Source organism: Bufo gargarizans, chromosome 4 (genome assembly GCF_014858855.1).
Source record: "Bufo gargarizans isolate SCDJY-AF-19 chromosome 4, ASM1485885v1, whole genome shotgun sequence".
Taxonomy (NCBI): Eukaryota; Metazoa; Chordata; class Amphibia; order Anura; family Bufonidae; genus Bufo; species Bufo gargarizans.
The window spans coordinates 263,086,583-263,107,942 of NC_058083.1; the positions used below are offsets into that span (position 1 = coordinate 263,086,583).

General features: G+C 44.7%; 1 protein-coding gene across 1 annotated transcript in view; it reads right to left on the reverse strand.

Moving 5' to 3' along the window:
• GPR63 (G protein-coupled receptor 63) overlaps window positions 1-20,852 on the reverse strand; it is a 38,986-nt gene extending 18,134 nt beyond the window's left edge. Inside the window, exon 1 of the mRNA XM_044290540.1 lies at window positions 20,677-20,852. The gene's annotated coding sequence lies outside the window, so the exon portion shown is untranslated. The remainder of the gene's footprint in view (window positions 1-20,676) is intronic.
• Window positions 20,853-21,360: the final 508 nt, after the last annotated feature.

The window sequence follows — 21,360 nt, forward strand, 5'->3', positions numbered from 1 at the left end:
TCCAGATTTTAGCACGAACCAGAGGAGAGAACAAAGATAGCTGAAAGCAAAAAAGACCGGTCTGAAGGCAATGTCTCACAAATGACAGGAGACTCTGGAGCTAGCTTGTTAAAGCAGCGCAACCAGAGACCGACTGAGGGAATCGGGGAGCTTAAATAGAGTAGCTCCGCCCAGGGGAGTGGTGAAGTCCAGGCTAAACCTCCCCCTTAAAACAGCTATACAAACAACCTTCCCTTGGTAAAAAAAGGGTAAAGAAAGGCCTAAGCCTATGTGAGAGTGTCCCCACACATCCACCTATTCCCCCCTGCGAAAGAAAAAACGGCCGAAAACCGGCCGGCTGACGCCGGGGAAACCGGAAGTGACGCCGCGGCTAGGGCCGCGTCACTTCCGGTCATGGCGGCGCCCAGGCAAAACTTATCAGCGGAGCGCTGCCGGCTATCGCAGGGGAGATGACGGAGGGAGGACCTGTGAGCATGGAAAAACCACAGCTGCAATGGGGCGCAAATATAAGCGCATCTCAGATAAGTTAAAAAAGGAACTAAAGGAGACCTTCTCAGGTCAGCACGCTAACGTCCCAAACTCCCTGTCTAAAAAATAAACCAGGGAGAAAGACTCGCCAGTCCACCTGTCCAAAGGACAGAAAAAAACACCGGTGGGCTGGGGGATGAACCCCTCCCCTTAAGGGAGCTGGAGTTCTTTTATTGGTTTAATCTTTGGGCTCATTAAAAATTCCGCCGGTCCTACCAGTCCACGGGGGGCAGTTAACCCCATCTGTGCTGCTGGTAGGACGTAAGGGAATTTTATATAGCCTGGTAATCTCTTAACTAAAGACTGTATCAGAGCATCCAACCACTCTCCCATTCTTTCTAGTAACGACCCAATTCCTGATACTATTGGTCTGAGTGGAGGTGGGTAAATTTTGTATGTGTTTTTGGGAGAGCATGCATGATTGGTGTTATCGGAGCCTCCACACACAGGAAGTAGTGTTCTTTCTCACTTAGAAAACCATTATTTCTACCTTTATCTAGAATAACTGAAAATTCCCCTTGGTATTTCTCCAAAGGGTTTCTATCTAGCTTCCTGTATGTGAAAGCATCAGACAACAAATCTACCATCTTTTGGAAATAGGTCTCCTTGTCCAATACCACAACTGACCCCCCTCTGTCAGCCATTTTGATAAACTATTGGAAGATCGGTCTGATCTTGTTAAGTGGTCCCCTCTGTTCCCTAGTAAGATTATACTTTTTATTGGTTTTACACTTATATATTGTAGTAAGCTCCCTTTCCAATACCTCTTGGAAAACATCCATACTCTCTGTATGGGATTTCACCGGATAATATCGAGCATTAGTGGTTTTAAATTCCTACCCTATAGTTGTAAGAGAAAAGCAAGCATTTTCTACTTGTAAATCAACAAGACTAACTAACGACATTAGTTCCTGGAAAGACAAGCAGTATATTAATTCGTGATCGTCTCCCTATTCATCCCTTCGGTCTGACTACTGACAGGTATATCAGAGAAATGTCTCTTAAGGGTTAAATGGTGTATAAATTTATTCACATCCAGGATCGTGGTAAACAAATCAAAATCCCTCAAAGGAACAAAATTCAGTTCTAAGGATAAAACATCCAATTGATCTTCCGTCAGCGTGACTTGGGACAAATTAATGACATCATGTAAATTCTGATCATATGTATAGTCTCTTATTTATTTTGTTGTCTGGTTACCATTACATAAGTTTTTTTTTTTTTGGGGGTGTTTCCTCCCAGCTCTTCTCCGTCGTTTTTTGCCACTCTCATATCAATCTATCTATCTATCTATCTAATATCTATTGTAGGAAGGCGCAAGGGACAGTCGTTGACGGAGGGTATGTTTCACAGAGGTTTCTGGCCTCGGTGGAGTAAGAGCCAGTTTTCATGTGTCAGCAGCAGTTGCTGTTTGACATCAGCTGTAATAGCTGATCCAGGACGGCTCTTACTGGGAGTAGTCAAAGTGCTGGGTGGGTGACTACTCCCCACGTTCCAGGCTGGGTCTTGACTGGCCTATATAAAAAAAAAAAATAATACAACAGCCAGCAGTGTCAGCTGGTGGTAATTACCTCCCTCTCTAACAAAGGAGCTCTGGCAATTGCTGGATTGGGATCTGAGTCGTGTGCTAGGCTGGAGGCCTGAGTTTGGGAGGTCTGCTCTGTCCTGAGCAATGCCGATCGGGTGTGAACCAACACAGAGGATAACAGGTGACTCTTTTGCTGTATGAACTGTCTAGGTGTGAACGAACACCAAAACTGCAAATGGACTGTCGTACTGTTTTGTTGCCATAAGTGTGAATAAAATACTGAAGTTTTTGAGTTACAAACTGGTCTTTGCCTCTATACTGCATCCGCTTGTCCTGTCTACCAGAGCGAATCCTCACAATATCTATCTAATATCCATCTATCTATCTATCTCATATCTATCTACACATACACAGATCCCTGTAAGAACGTGCCAAGGAAAACCTGATAAAACCCACACACATTTGTGCATCCGTCTACCTAATCACTTCAGCTTCTAAAACACCCGGCTAGTTTTTAAATTGAATCTTACAGACTGAATCAGCTATTTTACGAAAGGTGATAAAGATATTGGTTTACACACATTTCTTTCCCAACAGACGCATTTCCAGCTCTGCAGGTATAATCACACAAAGTCACCACTTTAACCACCATTTCCTTACATTTTGTAATCTGGATGTCATAGATAATGTCAACACAAATCACAGCTCAATATCCTAGCTTAGAAATGCACCAGAAGAAGGAAATGCGCAGGTTCAATGTTACAGACTATAGTAACCGTAAAAACAGAAGCAGGCACCGACACTTTAGAAATAAACACTAAAAGTGCCTATTTATATGGCAGGACACTCAGGTAACGAACCATTGCTTCTTGATCATTTACATGCAGCAATCGCCCCCTATGTATGGGGAGGAACAATCGTTGCTGTGATCATTCATCCGCACACAGATTCACTGTGATCGGGTCACCTGACAAGGGTGGCTTTTTATCGTCTGTTGGGTGATCAACGTTCAATTATTGGGAACGAGCGTAGAAAGGTTTGTTCCCAATAACTGGTCCAATCCTAAACCTTTGGTAAATGGTAAAATTGCGGCCTTCATCTCATCATAAAATCTTATCTTGGTTTATTATTTCTCATTGCTGCATAACACCTTGTGGCAATTTGTCGCCATCGACTTCAATGAAGACAAAACACAACACAAAATACCATAGTCAAAGTTATGGAATGGATGTTTAGTCACAGCAGTTTCTGTAAAAACTATTCAACTTTTATTAGTAACCTTGTGTATGGAGACATATTGTGGCTCAGTTTTTTTTTTTGTTTTTTTTACAGAGCCATAACAAGGATCCCTTAAATATCCCAAAGGGCCTCTAATGTTCATATGCTCCAAATTTGCTACAAAAGCCCAGAGATTGTGTGTTAGATTCCACATGCTCCATAGGACTCCATATGTACATACTGTAGGCGAGAATGTCTCCATAAATGTGGCAACTGATGGAGGCTTACAGCTTAGCATCATAAGCCACAAAACATCTGCAACATTAAAGCATGAATTAACAGTGGGGTTCTAGTTTTTATTTATTTTTTGTAGAATTTTGTTGCAGAAAATTCCTGCGACTGAAAATCAGTTCCAGTCATCTGATTGGTGCTTGCAGAAATCCATGTGCTTCTCAAAAAATAACCCCAGTCGTACATATAGTGCTACTTTTTTCAGCAAAATGCAAGGAGTACACTTAGCCTTAGGCTAGGGCTACATGGTGACTTGATTCTTGATTTCCAGTTGTTCCAAAGATGCAGATGTGACTTTGATACAACATGGTTGTATGTTTTATTTCCTGTGCTGAGCTGTGTGACATATTATGTGTGTAACTTATACAATATTGTTGTTTAGCCCTTATGTTATAAAAAGTAGTTCACTTCTTTTATTTCCTCATTTCCTTTCATCCTATTTTGCCTTGGATTACAATTATAACAGAGAAATATATAATGAAATCTTTACTCTGTGTCCCAAGAGCTCCTCCATGCTAGCTGTAAGATAACTGGCTGAAGCAACAGCCCCCCCCCCCCTCCCCCCCCCCCCCCCCGCCTGGAGTCCGACAAAAACGTTAACACCCACCCCTTTCCCAAACCCTGCTCTCTCAGAGGGCCATGAGCGAAAGATGGATGAGATCGCCCAAGACTGACAAACAATGGGGACAACTATACTTGTTGTTTACTTTTAACATTTATTTATAGGTTTAGTATTCCCTTAACCCCTTCCCGACACATGACGTACTATTAAGTCATGGAAGCCACTGCGTTCCCACAATTTGACGTAATAATATGTCATGATGATCAGGTGGGAACCAGTTCAGCAAAATCTGCCTTCAAAAAACCAAATAGCGCTCCTTTTCTTCTGCACCCTGCCGTGTGGCCATACAGCAGTTTACAACCACATGTGGGGTGTGTCTGTAAACCGCAGAATCAGGGTTTTGTTTGGCTGTTAATCCATTTTTTCCAGTAGCAAAGCAAGGGTTAAAATGTAAAATTCTGAAATTTCATCTCCATTTTCTATTAATTCTTGTGGAACACCTACAGGCTTAACAAAGTTTGTAAAATCATGTTTTGAATACCTTGAGGGGTGTAGTTTCTAAAATGGGGTCATTTTTGGGTGGTTTCTATTATGTAAGCCTCACAAAGTGACTTCAGACCTGAACTGGTCTTTAAAAAGTGGGTTTTGGAAATTTTCCAAAAAAATTTCAAGATTTGCTTCCAAACTTCTAAGCCAGGCATGGCCAACCTGTGGCTCTACAGTTGTTGTAAAACTACAACTCCCACCATGCCCTGCTGTAGGCTAATAGCTGTGGGCATGCTGGGAGTTGTAGTTTTGCAACAGTTGGAGAGCCTCAGGTAGGCCATCCCTGTTCTAAGCCTTCTAACGTCCCCAAAAAATAAAATTTCATTTTCAAAATGATCCAAACATGAAGTAGACATATGGGAAATGTAAAGTAATAACTATTATATGAGGTATCACTATCTATTATAAAAGTTGACTATTAAGAAGTACAATGTGTCACGAGAAAAATCTCAGAATGGCTTGCAAAAATAAGTGTTCCAAAGCTATTACCACATATAGTGACATGTCAGATTTGCAAAAAAATGGCCTGGGCAGGAAGGTGAAAACTGGCCCGGGGTAGATGGGGTTAAAGGGGTATTCCTATCATAATGATCACTGTTAAATCTGTTAATGATTTGACAGTGATCATTTTTGTAAATATATTTGATTAACCAATTCCCACAGTTTAGGAGAAAATTAATCCCCACTTACCTCATTGTTGTCATTCGGTCTCCCCTGGTTACGGCCACCGCTCTTCTCCAGAATCCCGGTGGCCGCGCTTGCGCAGAAGACTCCTTTTTTCCCGACCGGGCCACTTGCTGTCCTGAATGCGCACTCTGCCGCGCATGTGCGATAGTGACTTCTTCCTGGCCAGAATAGTACAGATTAGGGAACGCGTACGCCGCCTCTGTACTATACTGGCCAGGAATAAGTCACCACTGAGTGCGCATTCAGTCCAGCGCGCGGCGCGGCCGGGAGAATACTTCAATCAAGATGAAGCCCGCCCCCAGCCAGAAAGGTAAGTATGAAAATGCTTAGTGGGATAACCCCTTTAATGTAAAAAAATTAATAAAATAAAAAAATAATATTTGGTGCTAAATATACAACTCCTGTATACAAATCAGTACAGACATATTATAAACCAAAGTGAATCCCTGTATCACATACAGTCCCTTCAGGTCCTGTACTAGGCACAACACATACCAGTTTTTCCCAAAGTGGGAGGTTTGCGTTAATGACCCAGAGGGAACTTCTAACTTGTGCTGTCTAGAGTTTTATTAGACATTTAAAAAATAGCCTATGTTTGTTGAGGAGTAGTGTTGATTGAATCGAGCTTCGGATCATAACTATGAAGCCAATTCTTTTAAAAACTTCCTTTTAGTAGGAGTAGTGACAATATACCACTCCAAATACTCTCAGTGGTACTTGAAATGAAGCATTAAATGGGTTCTCTGGAAATTATTTAAAATGGCCACCAGCAACCTGTCCTAGCATGTGAAGAGGACTGGCTACCACCTATTGCAGAGCTGCCTAGGGACAGGGCCTCCCTACATATGCCATTATGCCCGACAGGAAAACTCACCAATATGTAGTATATGCAAGTGCCGAAGCATAGTGTATAGTAAGGCCCCCACCCCTCATCCCCTAGACAGCTCGGCAAGTGGACGCAACCAGTCCTGCTCACATTCTAGAACAGGTGGCCATTTTAACCACTTCCAGACCGAGCCATTTGCCCCCTTCCTGACTAGGCCTAATTATTCAAATCTGACATGTGTCACTATATGTGGTAATAGCTTTGGAACACTTATTTGTTCAAGCCATTCTGAGATTGTATTCTCGTGACACATTGTACTTCATGATAGTCATAAATTTGAGTCAATATATTTCACCTTTATTAATGAAAAAAACCAAAATACCCCAAAACAATTTTATTCGCAATTTTCAAAATTTCAATTTCTCTGCTTTTAAAACAGAAAGTTATACCTAATAAAATATTATAACATTCCTCATATGACTTTATGTTGGCATCATTTCGTAACTGTCATTTAGTTTTTTTAGGACGTTAGAAGGCATAGAATTGTAGAAGCAATGCTTAAAATTTGTAAGAAATTTTTCAGTTGAGGTCTGAAGTCACTTTGTGGGGCATACATAGTGGAAACCCTCCATAAATGACACCCCTCAAGTTACTCAAAACTGATTTTACAAACTTGTTAACCCTTTAGGTGTTCCACAAGAATTAAAAGGAAAAAAAGATCAAATATAAAAAGTTTGCACTTTTTTTGGCAGATTTTCAATTTTAATCAATTTTTTTATTTAACACATCATCGAGGGTTAGCAGCCAAACAAAACTCAACATTTATTACCCCGATTCTGCAGTTTACAGAAACACCCCACATGTGGTCAAACTGATGTAAGGGCACACGGCAGGGCGCAGAAGAAAAGGAGCGCTATATGTTTTTTTTGAAGGCAGATTTTGCTGAACTGGTTTTTAGATGCCATGTCCCATTTGAAGCCCCCCTGATGCACCCCTACAGTAGAAACTCCCAAAAGTGACCCCATTTTGGAAACTAGGGGATAAGGTGCCAGTTTTATTGGTACCATTTTGGTTCTAAAATGTGCACTCAGAGATAAACAACCACCCATATGACATTTATAGTCTATGGGTGGCCATTAAGTGGTTAAATAATTCCAGGAATACCCTTCAAATGCAAACATGCTACAATGGGATAGCTGCACTTTTTAGTGAGTCACTGTCATAGCTAATTGAGAATGTCTCTGATCATGAGAACCCCTATACTATTATGTCCACATACTGAAAAGGTAATCTTAAAGGGAATCTGTAACTAGGAAATGCACTGTTATAGCAAGCACAATGCCTTGTAGGGCTAGCTCAGCTGAATATAATGATACCTTTCACTTAAAGGGCTCCTCTTTTCCTATATTGATGACCAATTCTCAGGATAGGTCATCAATATCAGATCAATGGGGGCCTGACTATTGGTACCCCCGCTGATCAGCTGTATGAAGAGAACGCAGCGCTCGGTCTCTTCACTTTTTACCTGCTCGCTGTGGTGAGCAGGTGTAATTACAACTGTGTCACCATTCAGTTCAGTGGGGTGGTTACACACTCAAAGTTACATGCACATTTCTTTATAAAAATCACCAGAACAGGAAAGACCAAAAATCTGTAAAAGTGAAAATTCTAAAGACAAAAATCTATAAAATAATGGAATTACAATAAGGATGAGCAAATCGATTCTACCGGTTCGGAATTTATACAGAATTTTCCCCAAAGTTTGGATTCTAACAAACACAAATTTATAGGGTAGAGAGCGAATCTATGTCTTCCCCTCCCTGTAGACCTCCAACTCTTCCATGCTGTCTGAAAGAATAGCATAGCTGTAATGCCAAGGATCGGAGATAACTCGGATACTGGTTATTTAGCCCCTCACATGCTGCAGTCAATTGTGGTGTTCTGACCAGTTGTTGTGGCAGCCTGGGACTTTGTGAAGGATCCCAGGCCAAGTCAAACTGCTTTTTAAGTAAAAATCCCATAGACTGCAATAGTATACTATTACAGTCTATGGTATAAGTGATCAAATAATTGCATGTTAAAGTCCCCTTAGGGACTTTTTTAAAAGTATAAAATATACACAAAAATATTTTAAAAATTTAAAATCAACACCCTATGGTGCGCAGTGAACAGGCAATAGCAAATTGGCCAACATTATCACCTCAGTCCCCACAAAACAAATAAATCAAAGAGTGATATGTACCCCAAAATGTAACCAAGAAAAACTACAGCTGGTCCCGCTAAAACAGCTCACACAGCTAAAAAAAATTGTCAGCAAATGACAATGTGAAGAAAAAACACGCTGTAATCACACAGACCCAGAAAATAAGCCCGTTACATCATTTTAGGCTCTCTTCCCATCTTCGGTCATCGTATCCAGCAGGCTAAGAACAGCCTGCCAGAGTTCATACCTTGCTGCCAGATCCTCATTGACTATATTGGGACTCGGCCACTTTCCGGCATAAATGCCGCATTTCGGACGGAAAAACACTGCTGCATGCAGTGTTATTTGTCCGTCCGACAGCCGGCATTTATGCTGGTACAGACAACTGGATCAGCCTGGAGATGTGAAAGAAGCCTAACCGCACAGTGAATGCCATAAAGACAAAACCATAACGGAAGCCATTACTATTAAAGGAGTTGTCCGGGTTTACAGCTGAAACTGGACATATCTCCAGTTTATATTTTTACACTGCTGGGCGGAGGCTTCCATCTAGCAGTGTTTCTGGTGACGTCACCTGCTATGGCGCTGCCCTAGCCGCTTTACAGGCCCACCTATCAGAGCCGGTGATGTCATCAAACCTCTGCCTAGCTTTCCCGATGGTGAGCCCGGCACGTCACCGTAACTCCCAAAAAAAGCCTTTGCCCTGCATGATTCAGCGCAGGGCAAAGGAGAGCATTGGAGCATTTCCATATCAGGGGTGCTGCCTGGGTGATAATGGGGATATGTCTGGGTTCAGAGCTGAACCCAGACAACCTCTTTAAACAAACACAACTTGCCCTGCAAAAAACAAGCCCTTATACAGCTATGAACAGAAAAAAAAAAAAGGCATGGCTCTTAGAAAAAGGCAGGACAAAACACAAAAACTGTCTGGGTACTGAAAGGGTTAACAATGATAAATGTCCTAAGGTTATGCACATGGGAAGGAGAAATATAAGTCAGCAGTACATACTAAATGGTAATACACTGGGTAAGGGCTCATGCACACAAACGTATTTTCTTTCCATGTCCGTTCCGGGTGTTTTTGAGGACCATATACGGAACCATTCATTTCAATGGGTCCTCCAAAAAAAATGAAGTTACTCCGTGTGCATTCAGTTTCCGTATTTCCATTCCGCAAAGAAACAGAAACATGTCCTATTATTGTCCGCACTACGGACAAGGATAGTACTGTTCTATTAGGGGCCAGCAGTTCCGTTCTGCAAAATACGGAATGCACACGGACTTCATCTGTGTTTTTTTGTAGACCGCAACATACATGCAGTCGTGTGCATGAGCCCTAACACTGACATGGAAAAGGACCTAGGAATTTTAGTGAACAGCAAACTAAGCTGTAGAAACCAGTGTCAGGCAGCTGCTGCCAAGGCCGATAGGATTATGGGGTGAATGAAAGGGGGCATATGATCAGGGGACAGTACAGAGATCTCTCCCATCATCTATTTATCCCCAGGACTGCGACTGTGACTGACGAGGGGACATCCTCTGCGTCTGGAGGAAAGAAGGTTTGTACACAAACATAGAAGAGGATTCTTTACGGTAAGAGCAGTGAGACTATGGAACTCTCTGCCTGAGGAGGTGGTGATGGTGAGTACAATAAAGGAATTCAAGAGGGGCCTGGATGTATTTCTGGAGCGTAATAATATTACAGGCTATAGTTGCTAGATTTCTGGAGAAGGGTCGTTAATCAAAGATATATTCTAATTGCCTGATTTAGGCCTCATGCACATGAACATATTTTCTTTCCGTGTCCGTTCCGTTTTTTTTGTGGACCATATGCGGAACCATTCACTTCAATGGGTCCGCAAAAAAACTGAAGTTACTCTGTGTCCATTCCATTTCCGTATGTAAATATTTCCGTTCCACAAAAACAGAAAATCTCCTATTATTGTCTGCATTACGGACAAGAGTTGTACTGTACTATTAGGGGCCAGCTGTTCCGTTCTGCAAAATACGGAATGCACGCGGACGTACAGTCGTGTGCAAGAGCCCTTAGAGTCTGGAAAGATTTCAATTTGGAGGGGGGCTAAAATACTGGTAGATGGATGTCTTTCAGCGCTTACAAACTAAGTTACTCTGCAAAACCAATGTCTTAGTCCCTAATGCTTGTATCGGTGATTTATCTGACCATTGTGTGGTATAGAGCCACACAAGACGCTCTACTTCGCCCAACCATACTGTAATAGTTAACACAGTGGGCACATTTATAAAAACTGCCATATCTGCACCATGATGTGAAATATATTGCTTCAGCAAAAATGGAAATACTACGCATGTTGAACAGTGCCTTTGCTCCTGCACCGCCCATCTTATTGCCTATTTGCTCCTAGGTGACATGGCACATGTGCCATCCAAACAGATTTATTATGCATACGAACGGTAAGGCACGATGCTAGCATCTACAAAGTGCTGAATGCTTCCGATAGATTGTGTATCTCAGAATGTGTTAATTGGTTTTGCAATATGTTCTGAAAAGTCATCATGTAAAGTGATAATTAGCCGTATCGGTCACAGTCTTCTTGGCAGTGACAGTCTATATAAGTTCCTCTGACTTCTGTGAAAGGTCAGCCTCATCTAATCGCGCTGCAAGTACGCTGCTGAAAGCGGCTCAGAGCAACACAATTAGGAGCCTGCAACTTCTATAGGATCTGACAGGGGTTCAGAAGACATCTATTTAAAAATGGTGGGGGTCCAAGTAGTGGGTCCCCATTAACTCACATGTCCATTGCCATAAATGTTACAAGCAGTGCAGGCATACTTGTTTAATATCTAATATGCCAATTAGGAGGCATGAACTTCATGCAAAGATGTGTGCAGACCTGGGCAGGTTCACACCAAACACCATTGGAGGAAGCTTGAGTAGCCAAGAAAGACCTAGGTAAAGACGGGAGAGCACACCAGCTCCATACAGATGCTGTCTTTGGTCTCACGACCACAATTCTACAAGTAGTCCTCTTGGAAAACAGCCTTCCATGTATGTGGCATTGGCATGCTGCATTAGGCGCCCATACCTTCATTGAGAGTGGTGTGAAGTGCCACAAAAAAAGGGTGTGAGCAATGGCAACAGGACGTGATACTGGAAAAAGTGGCGTGCCAGTACAAAAACAAATACATTAAAAATGTAGTGTGCTTTGCCTCCCAGATGCCAACAATAAATCATTGGCTTTAGAACTTTGAAAAAACGTTTGCGTGCCAAGACCCTCACGGGTCGCTGGGACAAGATGACAGCGCCATCTGCAGGAGTATGAATGGAGACAGGCCCACAGACTTTCTATTGAGTCCGTCTCACTGCAGTGAGGAGAGTGTGCTATGTGAGGGCTTCTCTCTTCTCGCTCTAGAAATGAATGGGGGTTTCAGCACTCAGACCCCCACTGATCAAAACTTTGGATATGTCACTATGACATATTAGAAGTTTTTTCAAACAGCATTAATACTTTAAAGTGTACCTATCATTTCATAAGACCTTTGACAGGTCAGAAGTTTTGATCAGTGGTGGATCTCGACCAATCACAAAAAAACAAGAGGGCAGAAGCACTCAGCTGTGGAAGGCTGGGAATCTGCACACTGCTCTCCTGGAGGGACTAGTAGGGTCCTCCTGCCTAGACCCCCACCCCACAGCCTTCTGATAAGTTTGTAGAACTGATAGGTACCTGGTGGAGGATTTCCATACAAGTAAAGTGTAATGCTTCTCTGTCAACATAGTCAATTTCCACCCAAAACTGGCCACTGGTTTGGTACAAGAGTTTGTAAGCCCTCATTCATACGACCAGGGGCGTAGCTAAAAGCTCATGGGCCCTGATGCAAGAGTTCAGCTTGGGCCCCCGTCCCTCAGTGCTTGTTGGCAAGGGGCAGGGGAGCACATATCCTTCCTGCTGCTTGAGGCAAACATTGAAAGGGCACCCCCTCATGCCAAATTCTTAACCTAACTCCTCCCCTCCAGCCAGAGGTGTAAATTGACCAGTATGCACTTTCTATAATGTCAGTGTCTTATGTGGCACAAGGGTCTTTGGGCCCCCTCAGGCTCCTGGGCCCGGTAGCGACTGCTACCTCTGCACCCCCTATAGCTACGCCCCTGCATACGACTGTCTGTTTTGCGGTCCAACAAAACAGAGATGCGGTCCATGTGTACAGTTTTTCTGCTGAACTACTGAATTCAATGGCTCCATGGTCTGATGATACACGTGCTTTCCTCATCTGTATGTCCGTTCCACAAATAGATAGAGCATGTCTCGGGATGAGCAAACTTCTGTTTTCGAGTTCGGCATACAAGGTTTGTGTTATCTAAGAATTCCGTTATGGATTCCGCTAACACAAGTTATGGAATCCATAACGGAATTCTTAGATATCCCGAACCTTGTACGCCGAACTTGAAAACAGAAGTTCGCTCAATACTAATCATGTCCTATACTTGGCTGCAAAATGCGGACCATGGATCCAATGCAGAAGCAGATCCACAACCTGAGGACCACAAAATACATACAGTCGTGTGCATAAAAGGGTGAAGAAGACACACGTCCATCAAATTCAGCCTGAGGCCTAAGACCAAAATGGACTTTGGGTTGCCGTGATCTTTCCCAATCTTACGGTTAAGTGCATTTGCTTGTTCCGTTTTACCACACCTTTTCAGACATTAATGTACAGTTTACAAATGGGGATAATTTCTTCTTTGGCACAGAACTTACCTGGAAGTTACTGAGGTACATTAATTATGAACTTAAAGAGGTTGGGCCACCATTAAATGTTATTTTAATATAATTCAGCATGAAAAACGAATTTTGTAATTTTCTTTTCTGTTAGAAAAATGTTCCAATTGTGTAATATTCTCTTTACTGTTACAATGTCGCCCCCTGGTGTTTAATCTGTATAGTAACAAGCACATCCATGTACCAAGGTAGTCACACCTGCTCAGTTCCACCCTTCAATTGCCACAAGCCAGATCTTCTTATAGAAACAGTGACAATGACAGTTGTAGTGAGAGAGCTGCAGCAGAAAGGGCACAATCCTCGAGCTGCCAGCCTTAAGAAAATCTAGCATAGCAATTGGAGCAATGGATCTGGAGATCTCTGGATCTATGACAGGTACAGGGCTGGTTCTGGCTTTGTTATGTACTATATGTCAGATTTTAAATTTTTTACATCAATCATAGCATAACACTTTTAAAGGTCAATGAGCCTTCATAAAACTTTTCATAGAGAAAAATGTAAGATTGTGATTGGTAGCGGTCTGAGTGCCGAGACCACCAGCGATTGCTATAACGAGGAGAGAAAAGTAATCGCACTCGCTCTCCGCATTGCAAGGGACAGAATAGAGGTGTTACCATAGTCTTTCTATTGAGGCCATCCTGACTCCGTCTCCTGCAGCGGGGAAGAGAAAACGCACTATACAAACCCGTCTCTCTCCTCATTCTAGTGATCGGTGGTGGTCTCAGCACTCAGACCCCCACCAATCAAAACCTTTATATCTATCTATGACAGACTGCAAAAGGCTGTTTTAATACTTATTTTACCTGTGTTTTTCTGCACCTGCATTTTTTTGGAGGGGTTGTTTGCAGTAAAAATACCAGCTCCAGATGTTAGCAGAAGGCCTATGGCACATATCAAACGCAGGACACACAAGTGGGGGGTTTTCTGCGTTTTTGTTAATTAGATAGCGTTTTTCAGGCATTTTGACACCACCTTCTTTATAGGGATAAAATGCCATGAAGAAATGCTAGTGGGGAGACGCACTGTAAAAAAAATGCCAGAAAAAAAAACAGGTGGGCAAAAAACACCCCCAAAAAACAGTCATTCTGGCTTCTTTTAGGGGTAAAAAAAAAAAAGGAAAAAAAAAGGCCAGCGCCAAATTCATGTGTGTAGGGACCCCAAGGCTGCCCGTAGATGATAGCATGGCAGCACTGCAGTTCACATGGTGCAAAACAGCTGTATTGCTGTGCCTGTGGGGTGGTGTGGCCCAGTACCAAGGGGGTTTAGCCTAGCAGCAGGGTTGCTGTTGGGCTGCTGTGTTGCGGGGTTGACCTGCAGACCAGTGGGGTCCCATAATAAGACCCCGCAGATGACCAGAATTAAGGGGACACTGCAATTACAATCATAAATGGTAAAAATTTCACCATTCAACAAGTGATGGCATTTGCTAGTAATATGTCAAAACCTGCCCTGACTGAGTCACCCCTTTAATTTACTATGGCCATTCTATTCTTGTAGCAGCCTTAGGAACAATGCAAGCGACCCCAGCAGTGCCCAACTACCATACCATACTATGTCCAGTAAATAAACTGGGGGCAAGTCACTGGTTGAGGGTGGCCCCTAAGTAAGCCCTATCAACAAGTTCATTTACCGATGTTTCACGTGCTAGCCTTAGTAAAACCCGCACTGGCAAAATATCCGGCCAATTTATTAAGAGGCGCGCCACTCAACCAATATGCCAGCCAGGTCAAGGAGTAGATTTCTGGCTCACTGTCTGCCTCCTCCCACCCACTTTTTGGCAAATAGCTAAAAAGTTGCATAGTTTGTCTCAAAATGGCAGTTGAGACACAATTTGCGTCTTTTCAACGGCAAAAAAAAATGGCGTAGAACACTATTGAATGAGCCTCATGTAGACATACAAGGCAATAAAGGAATATTCCCAAATTTGGAAGGTGGAGGGGTGTAGTTTTGCGCCAGACACTTCTGAACAGCTGATCAGCCGGTCTGATATTGATAAACCATCCTTGGGATAGGTCATCAATTATTACATCCTGGAGAACACCTTATGGATCACTCTGGTCCAAGCAGGCAGACCCACATAATGGCATATCCTAGAGATATATCATACTTGATGGAAAACCCATTTAAAGGGCTGGAATCAGTGGTCTCTTCAATCTGAAACATCATTTATAGCTTTGTCTGCATATGGTCACCTAAATGTACATGTTTATCTGGGTGCAGGAAATACCTCTTAATGATGCCTTACATGCATACCCATATGCGGGAAGGGGTTAAAAGCAACCCCTCAGCAGCCCTGACCATGCTAAACTGTAAGCAGCACTAGGTAGGGGCTGGGAAAAGCAGTGCAATCCTACCTTTTGTGGAGTATTTATCAGGAGTAGTGTGAATATAAACTTTTATTCTGCCAGGTTCTGCTCCTGCAAGTGCCTGGGAGGCAGTGCTTCACTGCTTTACAGCCCCTCCATGCTGATTGAGCGACAGCTGTTGTAGACTCCTGGTTGGCTGCTACATGTTACAATCTAGGCAAAAGCATGGTGTCCAAACAGTTTGATGCCCGTCTGCCTCCAGGTTCAACAATCCACATGAAACAAGTGAAGGGACAGTATCTAAAATCCACCAGCAGTATGCACACAGTTGTACACCTGCAATAACAGCAGCGTACGCTGTCACTCAGAGCAGAGGGGAGGGGCTGTGAAGCAGCACAATGCAGAAAGCACTTCACTGTGAAGCCGGCCTGCTGGGCATATGCTGGAGCAGAATCTGGCAGAACAGAACTTCATATACACACTACTCCTGCTCCACAAAACGTATGTTTGTCTTGATATCCCCAGCCCCTACCTAGTGCAGTCAGCAGTTTAGCATGGTCAGAACTGCCGATAGACTCCCTTTCAAGTAACACTCTACTTCTGAAGAACTGACAACATTCCAGCAGTTATTATATATTGATTGAAAATCATGAAATAACCTAAAATTATGCTGCAAAAAGTGGAATCACCTGTTGACATAAACTGCTTATTTCCGATAACAGAGTTGTGCGGAGACATTGACCTTGCTGTGTGGTTTTTGTAGACCCATGATTGTTAAAGCTTCCCATACATCGCTTCTAGGAGCACTTATCACATTCCTCACCTCCTTTCAGTATATGTCTGGGTGGTATCCAGATACCTACTACAACATCCCATATACCATGGGCAAGACGGATGCCAACAGAGGCCTTTTACTGACATGTGGCTGGTTTGGGGTAACTGCACACACTGCGGATTACATACGGTTTTTCTGTGTGGCTTTCCACAATGAAATACCGCAGTGTAGTACAGTACCAGTAAATGAGAGTTGCCAAAGCTCACCTGTGGATTATACCCTGCTGTGCGGTTACACTACCTATGTAGAGTGGCTTCCCTATAGACTTCAATGAGGTTGTTAAACAGGACATCTGCACCAAAATCTGCTACAGAAATCACGTATAAAACGCCCCAAAACTTTGCAGATTTATGTGCGGTTTTCACGTGGATAGCCTCAGGATGACTTCACATGTGGCAGATTTATCTGAATGGGGTTGTTTTGGTGGCAGACATGGATTTCTGCAAGCCCCCAACCAAGTGAATGGAACTGTATTACGCTGTGCTTCTTCCGTATGAGAATCCACGCAGGAAAAACGTGTGCAGACAAAAGCATGTGCAGGGCCCTAGGGCCTGGTCACACGGCAGATTTTGATGCTGTATAAAGGCCACGGTTATTCAGTTTGGATGTCACGGACCCCCTTACGCCCAATCATGAGCGGACACGGCCATGTCTGCACACCCCACCAAAAAGGAACGTCCCTTCTTGGCGCAGCCGTGGCCCAAGAACTGCAGCAAACGCCACACAACTGCATCCGGAATTTCAAGGCGGTGTCCGTGTGAACGGGCCCTTACAGGGGGTTTCTGGTAATAAATGACTTTTTACGTATGCTCTGTAAGCCTGCCTGACCTATTGAAAGACTCCTACTTACCTGCTCCCCACACCTCCGGTCCTGCGCACTGGCTCCAGTTCCTCCATCTTCCGGTCCCCGGCTTGTCTTTTTGGTATGGGCATGGTCTTGCGTGCCGCCTGCAGTCAATGACTGGCACATGACCATGTCTAGGAGAACACAAGCTGGGGATCGGAAGGTGGAGGAACAGGGGTGACGGTGCAGGTATGACTCTTTCCATAAACCTACAAAATGTTGAATAATTAATGCATATACAGCCACTATAGAGCCCCCCCCCCCGATCATCCAAAAGATTCAACCTGCAATATGTGCACTACCCGAGCCCTCTTGGCTAATAAGGCCTGAAGGTGTCCTGTTCACACAGTGTTGTACGGTGCGGTACATTATCCTCAGCATAGGTCATCCATATCAGATCAGCAGGGGCCCAACACCCACCACGGTGCTAAAGTGAGCTCTGCGGCTCTCTTGCTGCTTACTAAGCACACCGCCGTACATTGTATAGTGGTCATGCTTGGTATTACAGTTCAGGCCCAGTCACATTTTTTTTTTATTCTGGATAAATACCTTTTTTTTTCTTTTTGGATGCGATTTCTTAAAGGGGTTTTCCAGGAGTTTACCTCCGGATAGGTCATCAATATCAGATCGGTTGGGGTCTCGCTGTCTGTGACATCACATTTATTGGTCACATGGTCTAGGCACTGCTCAGTCCCATTTAAAGAGGACCTTTCAAGTTTTTGCTTTTATTCTAGATAAATTCCGTTACTTGCGGGGTAACCCTCCGCTGATGCTGCCACCCTGAATGTTTTTTTCAACTATCGCTCCTGCACCCCACTGTGTCCCCCTGTAGTTTTCCAGCTCAGTATGTTAATCCTGAGCATCGGTACAGGGAGGAGGAGATGCCAGGGTTTCTCAATGGGCGTCTCCTTCTCCCTGGCTGTGCCATAGTCCAATCACAGCGGAGAGCGTCACAGCCAGGGAGGAAAAAATATATAATAGCTCACCTTCTCCCTGGCTGTGACGCTCTACGCGGTGACTGGATCGAGGCACAGCCAGGGAGAAGGAGACGCCCATTGAGAAACCCTGGCGTCTCCTCCTCCTTGTACCGATGCTCAGTATTAACATACTGAGCGGAAAAACTACAGGGGGGCACAGTGTGGTGTAGGAGCGATATTTGAAAAAAAACATTTAAGCATCAGCGGGGGGTACCCCACAAGGAAAGGTATTTATCTAGAATAAAAACAAAAACGTGAAAAGGTCCCAACCAATCTGATATTGATGACCTGTCCGGAGGTAAACTCCTGGAAAACCCCTTTAAGAAATCGCATCCAAAAAGAAAAAAAATCCGACCCATAAATTAACCTGTGGTGTAGTGGATTTAACCCTTTACAATGCAGAGAGTGCAACCCACAGGCCTTAGGCTACATGCACACGACCGTATGTGGTTTATGGTCTGCAAATTGCGAATCCGCAAAAAAATAATAAAAAAAGGAAGGGTGCCATGCGTTTTTTTTTTTTTTGCGGATCCATTGTAACAATGCCTAAAACTGACAAGAATAGGACATGTTCTATTTTTTTGCATGGCTACGGAACGGACATACGGATGCGTATAGCACACTGTGTGCTGTCCGCATTTTTTGTGGACCCCTTGAAATGAATGGGTCTGCATCCTATCCACAAAAAAAACAGAACGGACATGGAAACAAATAACGTTCGTGTTCATGAACCCATGGCCTATAATGGGTCTGATGGACAAAATAGGGCATGCTTCCGTGTGAAACGAATGGGTACATGGACAGAACACGTCCGTGAATCACTGACATGTGAATAAAGCCTAATTCATGCAGATTTTGTTACAGATATGCACCAAAATCCAGTGTGGATTTTCCACTGCATTTTAAGGCCTGTGTGGACATCCTCAGGATAGGCCATCACTATCTGATCAGCGGGGTACAACAACATACACCCCACCAATCAGGTCCCCGAACTCCACAGCTCAGGCCGTTGTGCAGAGGAAAAACCTGCTGCTCTGAGATCAGTGCTGCAGTAACAACCTCTGTCCACTGCAAACAGGTGGCGCTGTGGAGATCTGGTGCTGACTTCCCACGCCATGGCTACTGCAGAACAGCTGAGCACGGGCTGCAGCGTGGTGGACCCCTGACGATCAGATAGTGATGGCTAACCTCTGGCACTCCAGCTGTGGTGAAACTACAACTCCCAGCATGCCCCATTAATTTCTATGGAGTTCTAGAGTCTTACCACAGCTGGAGAGCCGTAGGTTTGCCATCACAGGGGATAGGTCATCAAATGTAGAGGGCTGGACAACTCCTTTAAAGGATTTTTTCAGAATGGGCCAGAATGGGTTACAAATGAAAAATCCCATTACTCACCTTGCAGGTCATGCTCCGGTGTCCATTCCTTGTCCCGGTTTGACATAAAGGAAGTGACTGGAAATACCTGATCAGCTAATATACTAGCGGGGGAGGTGACTTGTTGAGCGAGCATTTCCTGTCACTTCACGCGTGTCCCGCCAGGACCCAGAAGTGGACAGCAGAGAGGACAAGCGCGGTGGCAGAAGATTTTCTTTTAACGTGTAGTCCTATTGGAAATTTTACTAGCCCTGCTCAGGTGGGTGGCAATGTTTTCCAGCGCAGCGCAGACTCCCATGGGAGATGCTCAGCACCACGGTAGTTATTATGGTAGGGAGGCCAACTGTGACCTGCAGGGTGGCTCAGTGGTCAGCACTAGGGTCAGGGGTGCACCACCAATGAGGCGACCACCTCAGGGAGCACCAGGTAGGGGCAAGAGAGGGCAGCCAAAGGGCCATGGGCAATGAGCGCTTTCATTGTGGCAAATGGGTTAGGTTGAGAAATTGGCATTTGGGGAAGAGGGGGCACAGTTTCAGTTTTCACGTCAGGCAGCAGAAAGGCTAGGTGCACCCCTGGCTAAGTTCCTGGGCACCAAAGGAGCAACATCTGCATGAGGTTGGTAGGTGGATTTAGATCTCTGTACGGCGCTGCAGAATATGGTGGAGCCATAACATACAGACGTGCCCACTTTCCAGGCCCTATCCTATAATACCTGCCTATGTACTAATGGGATCGCCTCTCCAGTCCAGTAAACTCTCTCTAGAAGTGTCTGGAATCCATACAGGAGGGTCCAATCTGACTGACTGGGGCCACAGAGCAAAAGATTTCCCCCCATCCAATCCAAAAATGGACCTCCGGACCCCCATCCACTGGCCTTACATAGCCAATGGTGGTATAAATCCCAGGAGTGAAGACCACCCATGTACTGCTGACTCCCACCCACCATGTCCAGCATCTCAGGCACCAATACGATCTTATCACAGGATCGATACTAGCCAAATCGTCAGGTCTATGGCCATCATGCCACCTGGAGAGAGAGGCAGGACATTAACCCCACACGTGCCGCGCCCCTGGACCAGGCAGATCCCCGGCGCTCCTCAGAATGAATGACTAGCAGACCAAGGGTTAAAGAGGGGGCGTCCATGGCACCGGCGGAGCAGGAATGCAGCTATTGTGTGACGGGAAGGTACTGACCTGCGGTGTCTGCGGCGTCCTCCGTTCAGCATCCCGGCTCGCGGCCCCGTCCTCGCTTTACGTTACCGCGCCGCTGCATCACCCGCCTGAGGAGAGCCGCGTACCGTCCATTGTTAGGAGCCACCGAGTATGGACGCGGAGGATGAGCGCTCTGTCAGCAGCTGCACTGAGGGCCGGCCCGCCGCACACCACGCCCGCCACCTCGCCATTGGCTCCTCGGTAACAGAAAGTGAAGGCACAGCTGGATGGGAAGGAAAGTTCTCCGGCGGCCACTGGAGGCTGTGCACTCCAGGCGTTACCGCAGCGTCCCCCAATACTTCACCAGCGAGGCTTCTGATTTCATGTGAAACTTTCTAATGTCCTATAGATGCCCATTCCCCATAGTGCCCCCTGATTGTGGTGATCCAATACTGTGGAATGCTACCTGTAGTGTCCCATACTTAGAATAACCCCTTGGTGCCCACCTCACAATAAGAATGCCCTGCTAGTGCCCCCACACCTTAGAATGTCCTTTTAGTGCCCCCCCCCCCCTTAGCATCTCCACACAGTAGTTATACCCCATACAGTAGTTCTGCCTCCTTAGTGCCCCTTACAATAATGCTGCCCCTAGGCCTGTTCCCCCAGTGAACAGAGCATGTTCTGCTCTCCCAGGCAGCAGGTGCCCATGCTGTGACATCCTCCTGC